At 47.5% G+C, this 13,026-nt stretch overlaps 1 pseudogene across 2 annotated transcripts; it reads right to left on the bottom strand.

Annotated features, from left to right (window-relative positions):
- Positions 1–5,506: 5,506 nt before the first annotated feature.
- LOC144488341 (UDP-glucuronosyltransferase 2A2 pseudogene) lies at positions 5,507–12,073 on the bottom strand (annotated as a pseudogene). Of its 2 annotated transcripts, none has more exons than XR_013496562.1 (2): positions 11,965–12,073; positions 5,507–7,214 (listed from the first exon to the last, which is right to left on the bottom strand). The product of XR_013496562.1 is annotated as a UDP-glucuronosyltransferase 2A2 pseudogene, transcript variant X1 (transcript). The 2 variants fall into 2 exon arrangements; XR_013496563.1 differs by having other exon boundaries at positions 11,937–12,067.
- Positions 12,074–13,026: the final 953 nt, after the last annotated feature.

Genomic DNA, 13,026 nt, shown 5'->3' on the forward strand with positions numbered 1-13,026 from the left:
AGCACTGATCCCTGTGGAACCTCACTAGTTACAGGTTTCCATCCTGAAAATGCCCCTCTTATCCCAGCTCTCTTCTGTCAGTTAGTTAGCCAGTTCTCTATCCATGCCAATGCCATGGGCCCTTATCTTATTAAATAGCCCTTCGTGTTCAGTTTATTTATTTGTGTCACAAGTTGGCTTACATTAACACCGCAATGAAATTACTGTGAAAATCCCCAAGTCGTCACACTCCGGTGCCTGTTCGGGTACACTGAGGGAGGATTTAGCACGGCCAATGCACCCTAACCAGCACACCTTTCGGATTGTGGGAGGAAACCCACGCAGACATGGGGAGAATGTGCAGACTCCGCACAGACAGTGACCCAAGGCGAGAATCGAACCTGGGTCCCTGGAGCTGTGAGGCAGCAGTGCTAACCACTGTGCCACCGTGCCTTATCTTATTAAGTGGCATTTTGTGCAATACCTTATCGAACACTTTTTGGAAATCCAGTCCATCTACTGGTTCCCCTTTATCTATCCAGATTGTTATCACCTCAAAGAATTCGACTAAATCTGTCAGGCATGATTTTCCCTTCCTGAAGCCATGCTGACTCTGCTTGATTACATTATGTATTTTTAAATGCTCTGCTATTCCACCCTTTATACTGAACTCTAACATTTTCTCAATAACAGATGCTAAGCTAACTGGCCTATTTTTTGTTTCCTTTTTTGAGTAAAGGCATTGCATTGGCAGTTTTCTAATCCTCTGGGTCTTTCCAGAATTTAAGGAGTCTTGGTCGGTTACTACCAGTGCATCCACTATCTCTGTAGCTACTTCCTTTAATATCCTCGGATGCAACCCATCAAGTCCAGGGGATTTATCAGCCTTTAGCCCCATTAGTTTCCCTCCCACTGCAAGTTCCTCTCCGGTCCTGAGCAGATGCCCTGAACCCGGGCACTGGGCAGCACAACACAGTTGTCTGCACTCTTGTTCTTTGCTGCAGGGCACAGTGTCAATCCCCCCTCACTATACCAGCCCCAACGACCACTACATTCTATATGCTCCCCGCCACCCCCCCCCCCCCCCCCCCCCCCCCTTGAATGCTTTCCTGTATCATGGTGCCGTGGACAGGCAGCTCATCCAGCCTGCAGCCCCCACTCTCATCCAAACAAGCTGAGAGAGCCTCACACCTGTTGGACAATTACAGAGGCTGACACTCCTGCCCTCTGGCTCCCCTGACCTGCCTCAGCTCCACTCACGCCCTCCTGACACTGACCACTTTACAAACCAGAAGATTCTATCCTAAGGGGTGTGACCGCCTCCAGAAACAAGGCATCCAGGTAACTCTCTCCCTCACTGGTGTCGCAGTGTCTGCAGCTCAGCCTCCAGCTCGCTGACTCTGAGCTGAAGCTTACTGCAGGTGTGTTTGTCCCAGATCACGATGTTACCCAGGAGTTCCCACGTGCTGCAGCCGATACACATCACCTTCCCTGTCACCCCTAATGTGTCGTAAATAATTACTTGATTAAATGATTTAATTATTTGTGGTGCCTTTTATATATTTTATACTTACAAAAGAACAGTTCCTCTAACATTTAAACCTTAGGAATGGAATAAACCTTTACTGTTCAAAAATTTATCTATCCTTGCCTTAACAACATTCAATGAGGTAGCCTCGACTGCTTCACTGGGCAGAGAATTCCACAGATTCACAACCCTTTGTGTGAAGAAGTTCCTCCTCAACTCAGTCCTAAATCTGCTTCCCCTTATTTTGAGGCCATGCCCCCTAGTTCTAGTTTCACCCGCCAGTGGAAACAACTTCCCTGCTTCTATCTTATCTATTCCCTTCATAATCTTATATGTTTCTATAAGATCTCCCCTCATTCTTCTGAATTCCAATGAGTATAGTCCCAGTCTACTCAGTCTCTCCTCATAAGCCAACCCTCTCAACTCCGGAATCAACCTAGTGAATCTCCTCTGCACCCCCTCCAGTGCCAGTATATCCTTTCTCAAGTAAGGAGACCAAAACTGTACACAGTACTCCAGGTGTGGCCTCACCAGCACCTTATACAGCTGCAACATAACCTCGCTGTTTTTAAACTCCATCCCTCCAGCAATGAAGGACAAAATTCCATTTACCTTCTTAATTACCTGCTGCACCTGCAAACCAACTCCTTGAGATTCCTGCACAAGGACACCCAGGTCCCTCTGCACAGCAGCATGCTGCAATTTTTTACCATTTAAATAATAGTCCATTTTGCTGTTATTCCTACCAAAATGGATGACCTCATATTTACCAACATTGTATTCCATCTGCCAGACCCTCGCCCACTCACTTAGACTATCTATATCCCTTTGCAGACTTTCAACGTCCTCTGCACACTTTATTCTGCCACTCATCTTAGTGTCATCTGCGAATTTTGACACACTACACTTGGTCCCCAACTCCAAATCATCCAAGTAAATCGTAAACAATTACGGTCCCAACACTGATCCCTGAGGCACACCACTAGTCACTGATCGCCAACCAGAAAAACACCCATTTACTCCCACTCTTTGCTTTCTGTTAGTTAACCAATCCTCTATCCATGCTAATACATTACCCGTAACACTGTGCACCTTTATCTTATGTAGCAGTCTTTGGTGCGGCATCTTGTCAAATGCCTTCTGGAAATCCAGATACATCCACATCTACAGGTTCCCCATTGTCCACTGCACATATAATGTTCTCAAAGAAATCTACCAAATTAGTCAAACATGACCTTCCCTTCATGAACCCATGCTGCATCTTTCCAATGGGACAATTTATATCCAGATGTTTGGCTATTTCTTTCTTGATGATAGATTCAAGCATTTTCCCGACTACAGACGTTAAGCTAACCGGCCTATAGTTACCTGCCTTTCGTCTAACACCTTTTTTAAACAGTGGCGTCACATTTGCTGTTTTCCAATCTGCGGGAACCACCCCAGAGTCCAGTGAATTTTGGTAAATTACCACTAGTGCATTTGCTATTTCTCCCGCCATCTCTTTTAGTACCCTGGGGTGCATTCCATCAGGACCAGGAGACCTGTCTACCTTTAGCCCCATTAACTTGCCCAACACTACCTCTTTCATGATAATGATAGTTTCTGGGTCCTCACCTGCCATAGCCTTCCTGTCATCAATTTTTGGGATGTTATTTGTGTCTTCCACTGTGAAGACCGACACTAAATACCTGTTCAATGCCTCAGCCATTTCCTCATTTCCAGTTATTACATCCCCTTTCTCATCCTCTAAAGGACCAATGTTTACTTTAGCCACTCTTTTTCGTTTTATATATTTGTAGAAATTTGTAAATGAAGCCATTATAGGCGAGAAATTTTGATAGGGGATCAAATTAGATCTCCAGAATTATTGTGTCTAAGACCAGATCCCATTCAGACCAAGTGGGCATGGGGAAATGGATCATTTGTTAACATGCGGGCAACTTGAGATGTACAGAGACACTCCAGCAGTCAGTGTTACCAACAAGAAATGTTTTTGAACCTTAAGCACCTGATTGACCTGAGAGAGACGTAACTGATGTGTCTGTGGAAGCAAGGTGTAATGAACTGCCTGTGCCAGAAGAGGGAGGCGTTATTGCAGTTCCTGTTAATGGCGATTCTGTGGAAGGCTCTCAGATTACAGAATTCCAGCATTCGACAAGAAACAGGAAAACCCCTCAAAGACTCGACTTATAATTGTCCGACTCAATTATATACTCATGGGGCGGCACGGCGGCACGGTGGTTAGCACTGCTCCCTCACAGTGCCAGGGACCCGGGGCAGCACGGTGACACAGTGGGTTCACACTGCTCCCTCACAGTGCCAGGGACCCGGGGCAGCACGGTGACACAGTGGTTAGCACTGCTGCCTCACAGTGCCAGGGACCCGGGGCAGCACGGTAACACAGTGGGTTCACACTGCTCCCTCACAGTGCCAGGGACCCGGGGCAGCACGGTGACACAGTGGTTAGCACTGCTGCCTCACAGTGCCAGGGACCCGGGGCAGCACGGTGACACAGTGGTTAGCACTGCTGCCTCACAGTGCCAGGGACCCGGGGCAGCACGGTAACACAGTGGGTTAGCACTGCTGCCTCACAGTGCCAGGGACCCGGGGCAGCACGGTGACACAGTGGGTTAGCACTGCTGCCTCACAGCGCCAGGGACCCGGGGCAGCACGGTGACACAGTGGTTAGCACTGCTGCCTCACAGTGCCAGGAACCCGGGGCAGCACGGTGACACAGTGGGTTAGCACTGCTGCCTCACAGCGTCAGGGACCCGGGGCAGCACGGTGGCACAGTGGTTAGCACTGCTGCCTCACAGTGCCAGGGACCCGGGGCAGCACGGTGGCACAGTGGTTAGCACTGCTGCCTCACAGTGCCAGGGACCCGGGGCGGCACGGTGGCACGGTGGTTAGCACTGCTGCCTCACAGCGCCAGGGACCCGGGGCGGCACGGTGGCACAGTGGTTAGCACTGCTCCCTCACAGCGCCAGGGACCCGGGGCAGCACGGTGGCACAGTGGTTAGCACTGCTGCCTCACAGTGCCAGGGACCTGGGTTTGATTCCCGGCTCGGGTCACTGTCTGTGTGGAGTTTGCACATTCTCCCCGTGTCTGCGTGGGTTTCCTCCCACAGTCTGAAAGACGCGCTGGTTAGGTGCATTGGCCGTGCTAAATTCTCCCTCAGTTTACCCAAACAGGCGCCGGGACTGTGATGACTCGGGGATTTTCACAGTAACTTCATTGCAGTGTTAATGTAAGCCTTACTTGTGACTAATAAATAAATAAACTTTATAATGTTTAATTAGAAGTGAGTGTGAATTCATTATTGAAGAATGTATAAAGGAGTTAAAGGGGGAGGGATGTGATGATTGTCTTTTAAAGGCAACACAGCAAAGGGTCATGTGGTCTCATCACCATTGCCAAGTTCTTGGAAAGACTCAGTGAGATTCATTAAGATGTAAAACTGCTGAAAATGCTGTTAAACTATGGGCTGGGATTGTACAGCCTGTACGGCTTGTGGGGTATTATCTCACACCAGAGTAAACGGCAGTTTAACTGTCTGGCTGTATCCACTGGGGAGACACTCTGTGGAAAGGCTGTAAACTCCTGGCCATGGATCTCTTTATTCTCCATCAAGACTCATCGTTCTGATGGATTTTTTTGGTAGCCTTCACTGGACAAAAGACACAATGACATTTTCAATACTCTACACTCAGATCCACTCGGAAACTAATGATACACCATCCCAGTGAAGTGATCAAGTTTATTACATAGAGTCATAGAGGTTTACAGCATGGAAACAGGCCCTTCGGCCCAACTTGTCCATGCCACCCTTTTTTTTAAACCCCTAAGCTAATCCCAATTGCCCGCATTTGGCCCATATCCCTCTGTACCCATCTTACCCATGTAACTGTCTAAATGCTTTTTAAAAGACAAAATTGTACCCGCCTCTACTACTACCTCTGGCAGCTTGTTCCAGACACTCACCACCCTCTGTGGAAAAAATCGCCGCTCTGGACACTTTTGCTTCCAGGTCAAAGAATCGAACACCCACTACAAATAGTCCAATTCTACAGAAGTTTTTCTTTTTTCTTCCGTATGATGTTATAAAGTTTCTTCAATATTAGAGCCATCAGCATCATACTCGCTAGTGACACCAATAGAAGAAACATTATCACATCTACACAGTAATAGGCGTACCAGGGAAGTTTGTAAAACTCGGAACGCAGATGCGCTGAACCTTTGTGCCGGACTGTGTATTCAATCCAAAAAATGGCTCTGTCCATCGGGGTCTCTGGCTGGTCGCGGTGGAGAGCGGAGAGTCGCTGCATGTTTTGCCGATATTTTGGGTTCTCTATGACCTCATTAAGAGTTCCGAGTAAATCTGATGTCTGCATAGTTGCGACATTAACCACTTTCGCTGCTCCTCTGGTTTCGAGTCTAAGTAAGTTGTCAAATTGGTCATAAAACAATGGCAAGCCAACCATTGGCACCCCATGGTAAATGGCCTCGTACACTCCATTGGTGCCACCATGGGAAACAAAGGCTCGAGTCTTGGGGTGCCCGAGTAGGTCATTTTGAGGGATCCATTTCGCTATGAGTGTGTTATTTCCTATATTGGGAGGAACAGATCCATTGTGTTTCCAGATGACTTTCTGGGGGATCCGGGCAAAAGCTTCAGCAATTTCCATTGTAATGTCCAATGGCAAAGAGTTAACTAGAGTCCCCAGTGACATCACAACAATGCCGTGTTCTCCTGACGTTTGGACAAACTCTTGGAAGGGCGCAGAGAGTGGCTTGGCCGGTTTACACTGGAACCCCCCGATGTACACAAAATTAGGCATGATGGGTCTCGGAAATTCAAATGTAAAGTCTACTCTCATCAGCCACACGTCAGCCCTTAAGAGGATGGCGTGGATATCTGTGTCTCTGCCCAGGTACTGATGGCACAGCTTATTGTACAGAGGGTAAATCAGAAACTCAGAAATACTGGACTGAAGAAGATTTTGCAGAACATTTCGAATTCTTTGCTGGAAATTCATTCTATCAGTTAATTGTGATCCTAGTTCTGGAACATAGGATAGCGGAGACGGAGCTGCAAGAAAATGAGCTTCTCCACCAGGAATCCATCGAACATTGTAGACTAACGGAACATTTAAATAGTAAGCAAGCATTGGACCAGCACACAAACCAGCGTCTGCAAGGATCAAGTCAAATTTGGCATCTGCAAGTTGTTTCAACAACTCTTTGTTTTCAAAAAGTATCGTGATGAATTGTTGGGCCCAAGAGTGGCCATCGATCAAGAACGAAGTCAGTTCAATCTGGACCTGGATAAATGACCACAAGGTGGGGCCATTCTTGGAGATTGCCAATGAGTTTTGGATCAAACTCTGAATAGCATCTGGGCCTTCAATCGTTCCTTTGTTTCTGTGTAGGTCAACCACTATGGACTGATAGAAATCAAGGTTTTCTTTGATGTACCAGGATGTTGAAGAATGCAGTACAGTAATGTCGTGTCCGTGTAGACTCAGCTCTTCTATCAGAACTCTCATGTTGACCCAGTGGCTTCCATCGATTGGTACAACGAGTATGTTAGCCCCATGCGTTATTGGGAACAGAGGGACAATGAGGATACCAAGAATACGCACAATCTGCAGCTTTCTATTCCATCCAGAATGCTCCATATTCAAAGAAACCTTTACACAATCCAGTCTGAGAATTGAATAGAAATATTTGGAATAAAATTTAAATCCAATAGATAAGATGTTTATATATTTAGTCTATTTAGGTTTCTGTTAATCAAATTAGCCCATTCTTTGAAAAACTTCCAATCCTCCATCCCCACAACCCCAATGCATCCACCATGGCCAATGCACCTAACCTGCACATCTTGGAACACTAAGGGAGAATTTAGCAAGGCCAATGTACCTAATCAGACTGTGTCATAGTCATAGAGGTTTACAGCATGGAAACAGGCCCTTCGGCCCAACTTGTCCATGCTGCCTTTTTTTTAAACCCCTAAGCTAATCACAATTGCCCACATTTGGCCCATATCCCTCTATACCCATCATACCCATGTAACTATCTAAATGCTTTTTAAAAGATAAAATTGTACCCACCTCTGCTACTACCTCTGACAGCTTGTTCCGGACACTCACCACCCTCTGTGTGAAAAAATTGCCCTTCTGGACACTTTTGTATCTCTCCCTCTCTGTGGGAGGAAACTGGAGCACATAAAGAGCAAAGGAGTAACTAGGGAGAGACTAGGACCTCTTAAGGATCAACAAGGTCACACAGAGGGTGGTGACTGTCTGGAATGAGCTGATGTGGAGATGCCGGCGTTGGACTGGGGTAAGCACAGTTAGAAGTCTCACAACACCAGGTAGCTACCAAATAAACCTGTTGGACTTTAACCTGGTGTTGTGAGACTTCTTACTGGAATGAGCTGCCAGAGGCGGTAGTAGAGGGTACAATTTTGTCTTTTAAAAAGTATTTAGACAGTTACATGGGTAAGATGGGTATAGAGGGATATGGGCCAAATGCGGGCAATTGGGACGAGCTTCGGGGTTTAAAAAAAAGAGCGGCATGGACAAGTTGGGCCGAAGGGCCTGTTTCCATGCTGTAAACCTCTATGACCCAGAGGAAACCCACGCAGACACGAGAAAAAAGTGCAAACTCCACACAGACCTGTAGGCCAAGGCCAGAATCGAACCTGAGTCCCTGGCGCTGTGAGGCAGCAGTGCTAACCACTGTGCCACTGTGCCACCCCGAGTCCCTGGTGCTGTGAGAACAACAAAGAAGAAAGAACAATACTGCACAGGAACAGGCCCTTCGGCCCTCCAAGCCTGCGCCGCTCATGTGCCCAACGAGACCATTCGTTTGTATCCCTCTATTCCCAGTCTGTTCATGTGGTTATCTAGATAAGTCTTAAACGATCCCAGCGTGTCCGCCTCAATCACGTTGCTTGGGAGTGCATTCCAGGCCCCCACCACCCTCTGTGTAAAATACATCCCCCTGACACATGTGTTGAACCTTGCCCCCCTCACCTTGAACCTGTGACCCCTTGTGTTCGTCACCTCCGACCTGGGAAAAAGCTTCCCACTGTTCACTCTATCTGTGCCCTTCATAATTTTATACACCTCTATTAGGTCGCCCCTCATCCTCCGTCTTTCCAGGGAGAACAACCCCAGTTTACCCAATCTCTCCTCATAGCTAAGATCCTCCATACCAGGCAACATCCTGGTAAACCTTCTCTGTACTCTCTCCAAAGCCTCCACGTCCTTCTGGTAGTGTGGTGACCAGAACTGGACGCAGTATTCCAAATGTGGCCGAACCAACGTTCTATACATCTGCAACATCAGACCCCAACTTTTATATTCTAAGCCCTGTCCAGTAAAGGCAAGCATGCCATATGCCTTCTTCACCACCCTCTCTCCCTGTGCTGTCACCTTTAAGGATCTGTGGACTTGTACACCCAGGTCCCTCTGTGTGTCTATACTCCTGATGGTTCTGCCATTTATTGTATAGCTCCCCCTTATATTAGATCTACCGAAATGCATCACTTCGCATTTATCTGGATTAAATTCCATCTGCCATTTCTCTGCCCAATGTTCCAGCCTATCTATATCCTGCTGTATTCTCTGACAATGTTCATCACTATCCGCAACTCCAGCAATCTTTGTGTCGTCCACAAACTTACTGATCACACCAGCTACATCTTCCTCCAAATCATTTATATATATCACGTACGGCAGAGGTCCCAGTACAGAGCCCTGCAGAACACCACTAGTCACAGACCTCCAACTGGAAAAAGACCCCTCCACTGCTACCCTCTGTCTTCTATGGCTATACTCACCCTAAGCCAGTTCTCCACCCATCTAGCTAGCTCACCTTTTATCCCGTGAGATTTAACCTTTTGCACCAGCCTGCCATGAGGGACCTTGTCAAACGCTTTACTAAAATCCATATAGACGACATCCACGGCCCTTCCCTCGTCAATCGTTTTTGTCACCTCCTCAAAAAACTCAACCAAATTTGTGAGGCATGACCTCCCTCGTACAAAACCATGCTGTCTATCGCTAATGAGATTATTCCGTTCTAAATGCGCATATATCCTATCTCTAAGAATCTTCTCCAACAATTTCCCTACCACAGGCGTCAAGCTCGCCGGCCTATAATTACCCGGGTTATCCTTGCTACCCTTCTTAAATAACGGGACCACATTTGCTATCCTCCAATCCTCTGGGACCTCACCTGTGTCCAGTGAAGAGACAGAGATTTCTGTTAGAGGCCCAGCAATTGCATCTCTTGCCTCCCTGAGGAGTCTAGGATAGATGCCATCTGGCCCTGGGGATTTGTCTGTCTTAATGTTTCCTAAAAAACCTAACACTTCCTCCCTTGTAATTGAGATTTTTTCTAACGGGTCAACACATCTCTCTGAGACAATACCAGTCAACATGTCCCTCTCCTTTGTGAATACTGATGCAAAGTATTCGTTTAGGATCTCTCCTACTTCCTTTGGTTCTAAGCATAATTCCCCTCCTTTGTCCCTGAGAGGTCCAATTCTTTCCCTAACAACCCTCTTGTTCCTAACGTATGTATAAAATGCCTTAGGATTCTCCATAATCCTGACTGCCAAGGACATTTTGTGACCCCTTTTTGCCCTTCTAACTCCCTGTTTGAGTTCTTTTCTACTTTCTCTGTATTCCTCCAGTGCTCCATCTGTTTTTAGCTGCCTGGACCTCATATATGCCTCTTTTTTCTTTTTGATTAGACCCACAATTTCATTGGTTATCCACGGCTCCCGAATCCTACCTTTCCTATCCTTCCTCTTTACAGGCACATGCCTGTCCTGCAGTCCTATCAACTGCCCCTTAAAAGACTCCCACATGCCAGATGTGGATTTACCCACGAACAGCCTCTCCCAATCAACAGCCACCAAATCCTGCCTAATCCGGCTGTAGTTAACCTTCCCCCAATTCAGCACCTTACCCATAGGAAACACTCATCTTTTTCCATTACTATCCTAAAGTTTACAGAATTGTGGTCACTATTTGCCACATGTTCCCCTACTGAAACTTTGATGACCTGACCAGGCTCATTCCCCAGTACTAGGTCCAGTATAGCCCCCTCTCTAGTTGGACTGTCAACATATTGTTCCAAAGAACCTTCCTGTACGCATTTTATAAATTCTTCCCCGTCCAGGCCCCCAGCCCTAAGCGATTTCCAGTCTATGTGAGGGAAATTAAAGTCTCCCACTACAACAACCCTATTTTTTCTGCACCTGTCCAGAATCTCCTGACATATCCATTCCTCAACTTCCCGTGGGCTGTTGGGAGGCCTGTAGTATACCCCCAGCATAGTGACTGCGCCCTTCCTGTTTCTGAGCTCCATCCACAATGACTTGTTACCTGACCCTTCCATATTGTCCACCCTCTGTACCGCTGAAATATGCTCCCTAACCAGCATTGCTACTCCCCCACCTCTCCTAGCCCCTCCCCTGTCTCGCCTAAAACACTTAAACCCCGGAATATTCAGCTGCCAGTCCTGTCCTTTTAACCAAGTCTCCGTCACTGCAACCACATCCAAGTTCCGCGCAAGCATTAAGGCTCTAAGCTCATCTGTCTTGCCCGTGACGCTCCTTGCATTGAAGCAGATGCACTCCAGACCCCCAGGCCCACTGAGGTCATCCTCCCCCAGAATGCTCTTCCTCTTAGACAGCCTTGTCTTGGTCCCAACCTCGTCCCCAGCCTCTGTGCTTATTGACCTATTGTTCTGATCCCCACCCCCCCGCCACATTAGTTTAAACCCACCCGAACCGCACTTGGCAGCAGTGAGGCAGCAGTGCTAACCATGGTGCCACCCGAGTCCCTGGCACTGTGAGGCAGCAGTGCTAACCACTGTGCCACCGTGCCACCCTGGGTCCCTGGCGCTGTGAGGCAGCAGTGCTAACCACGGTGCCACCGTGCCACCCTGGGTCCCTGGCACTGTGAGGCAGCAGTGCTAACCACGGTGCCACCGTGCCACCCTGGGTCCCTGGCGCTGTGAGGCAGCAGTGCTAACCACGGTGCCACCGTGCCACCCTGGGTCCCTGGCGCTGTGAGGGAGCAGTGCTAACCACTGTGTCACCGTGCTGCCCCGGGTCCCTGGCGCTGTGAGGGAGCAGTGCTAACCACGGTGCCACCGTGCCGCTAGTTGCTGAAATGATGGAAAATAGTGAAACTCAGCAGACAGCTTTGTAACAAACGTTAAGGCTGTCCTCCACTTAGCAACAGGCTTTCAACAAGTACCTCCTTTACTAGTGACCCTGGGATGATTAACACACAACTCATTGACCAGACATTCCGGCATGTTCTGCAGAGATCAGCTGTTCCCGTATGTTACCCAGGCTTTGACGGTTTGCACACATTTCCAAGAAATCAGTTATTCGCTTACATAATCCAGGATTTGATTATTTACACACATTTTCCAATGATTAGTTACTCCTCCGGGATTACCAATTCCCACGGATTTCCCAGTGATTCCCAGTTTCTGGAATGTAATTTACAAGTCGTAGATTTTTACTCACGGACGCGGGGACTTGGGTCACCAAGTGGATTACGGTTTCAGCTGTGCCAACAATCTAAAACCGGTCCAAAGTCAAAGTTAGTTTATGATTGTGGAGATTTGAAAGTCACCTGATCGTTTGCAGACGACACAAAGATAAGTGGAAAAGTGAATCGTGTGGAGGGCGTAGAAGGTCTGCAGAGAGATTTGGACAGGCTGAGTGAGTGGGCGAGGATCTGGCAGATTGAGTATAACATTAACAAATGTGAGGTTATTCACTTTGGAGGAAATAATAGCAAATTGGATTATTATCTAAATGGAAAAAAATTACAACATGCTACTGTGCAAAGGGACCTGGGGGTCCTTGTGCATGAGACGCAAAAACCCAGTCTGCAGGTGCAACAGGTGATCAAGAAGGCAAATGGGATGTTGGCCTATATCGCAAGGGGGATAGAATATAAAAGCAGAGATGTCTTGCTGCATCTGTACAGGGCATTGGTGAGGCCGCAGCTGGAATACTGTGTGCAGTATTGGTCCCCTTATTTGCAGAAGGATATATTGGCCTTGGAGGGAGTGCAGAGAAGGTTCACCAGGTTGATACCAGAGATGAGGGGTATTGATTATGAGTAGAGACTGAGCAGATTGGGTTTGTACTTGTTGGAATTTAGAAGGCTGAGGGGGATCTTATAGAGACATATAAGATAATGAAGGGGCTGGATAGGGTAGAAGTGGAGAGATTCTTTCCACTTAGAAAGGAAACCAGAACTAGAGGGCACAGCCTCAAAATAAAGGGGGGTCGGTTTAGGACAGAGTTGAGGAGGAACTTCTTCTCTCAGAGGGTGGTGAATCTCTGGAATTCTCTGCCCACTGAAGTGGTGGAGGCTACCTCGTTGAATATGTTTAAATCACGGATAGATGGATTCCTGATCGGTAAGGGAATTAGGGGTTATGGGGATCAGGCGGGTCAGTGGAACTGATC

The sequence above is a fragment of the Mustelus asterias genome, unplaced genomic scaffold (assembly GCF_964213995.1).
Source record: "Mustelus asterias unplaced genomic scaffold, sMusAst1.hap1.1 HAP1_SCAFFOLD_1477, whole genome shotgun sequence".
NCBI classification, from domain to species: Eukaryota; Metazoa; Chordata; class Chondrichthyes; order Carcharhiniformes; family Triakidae; genus Mustelus; species Mustelus asterias.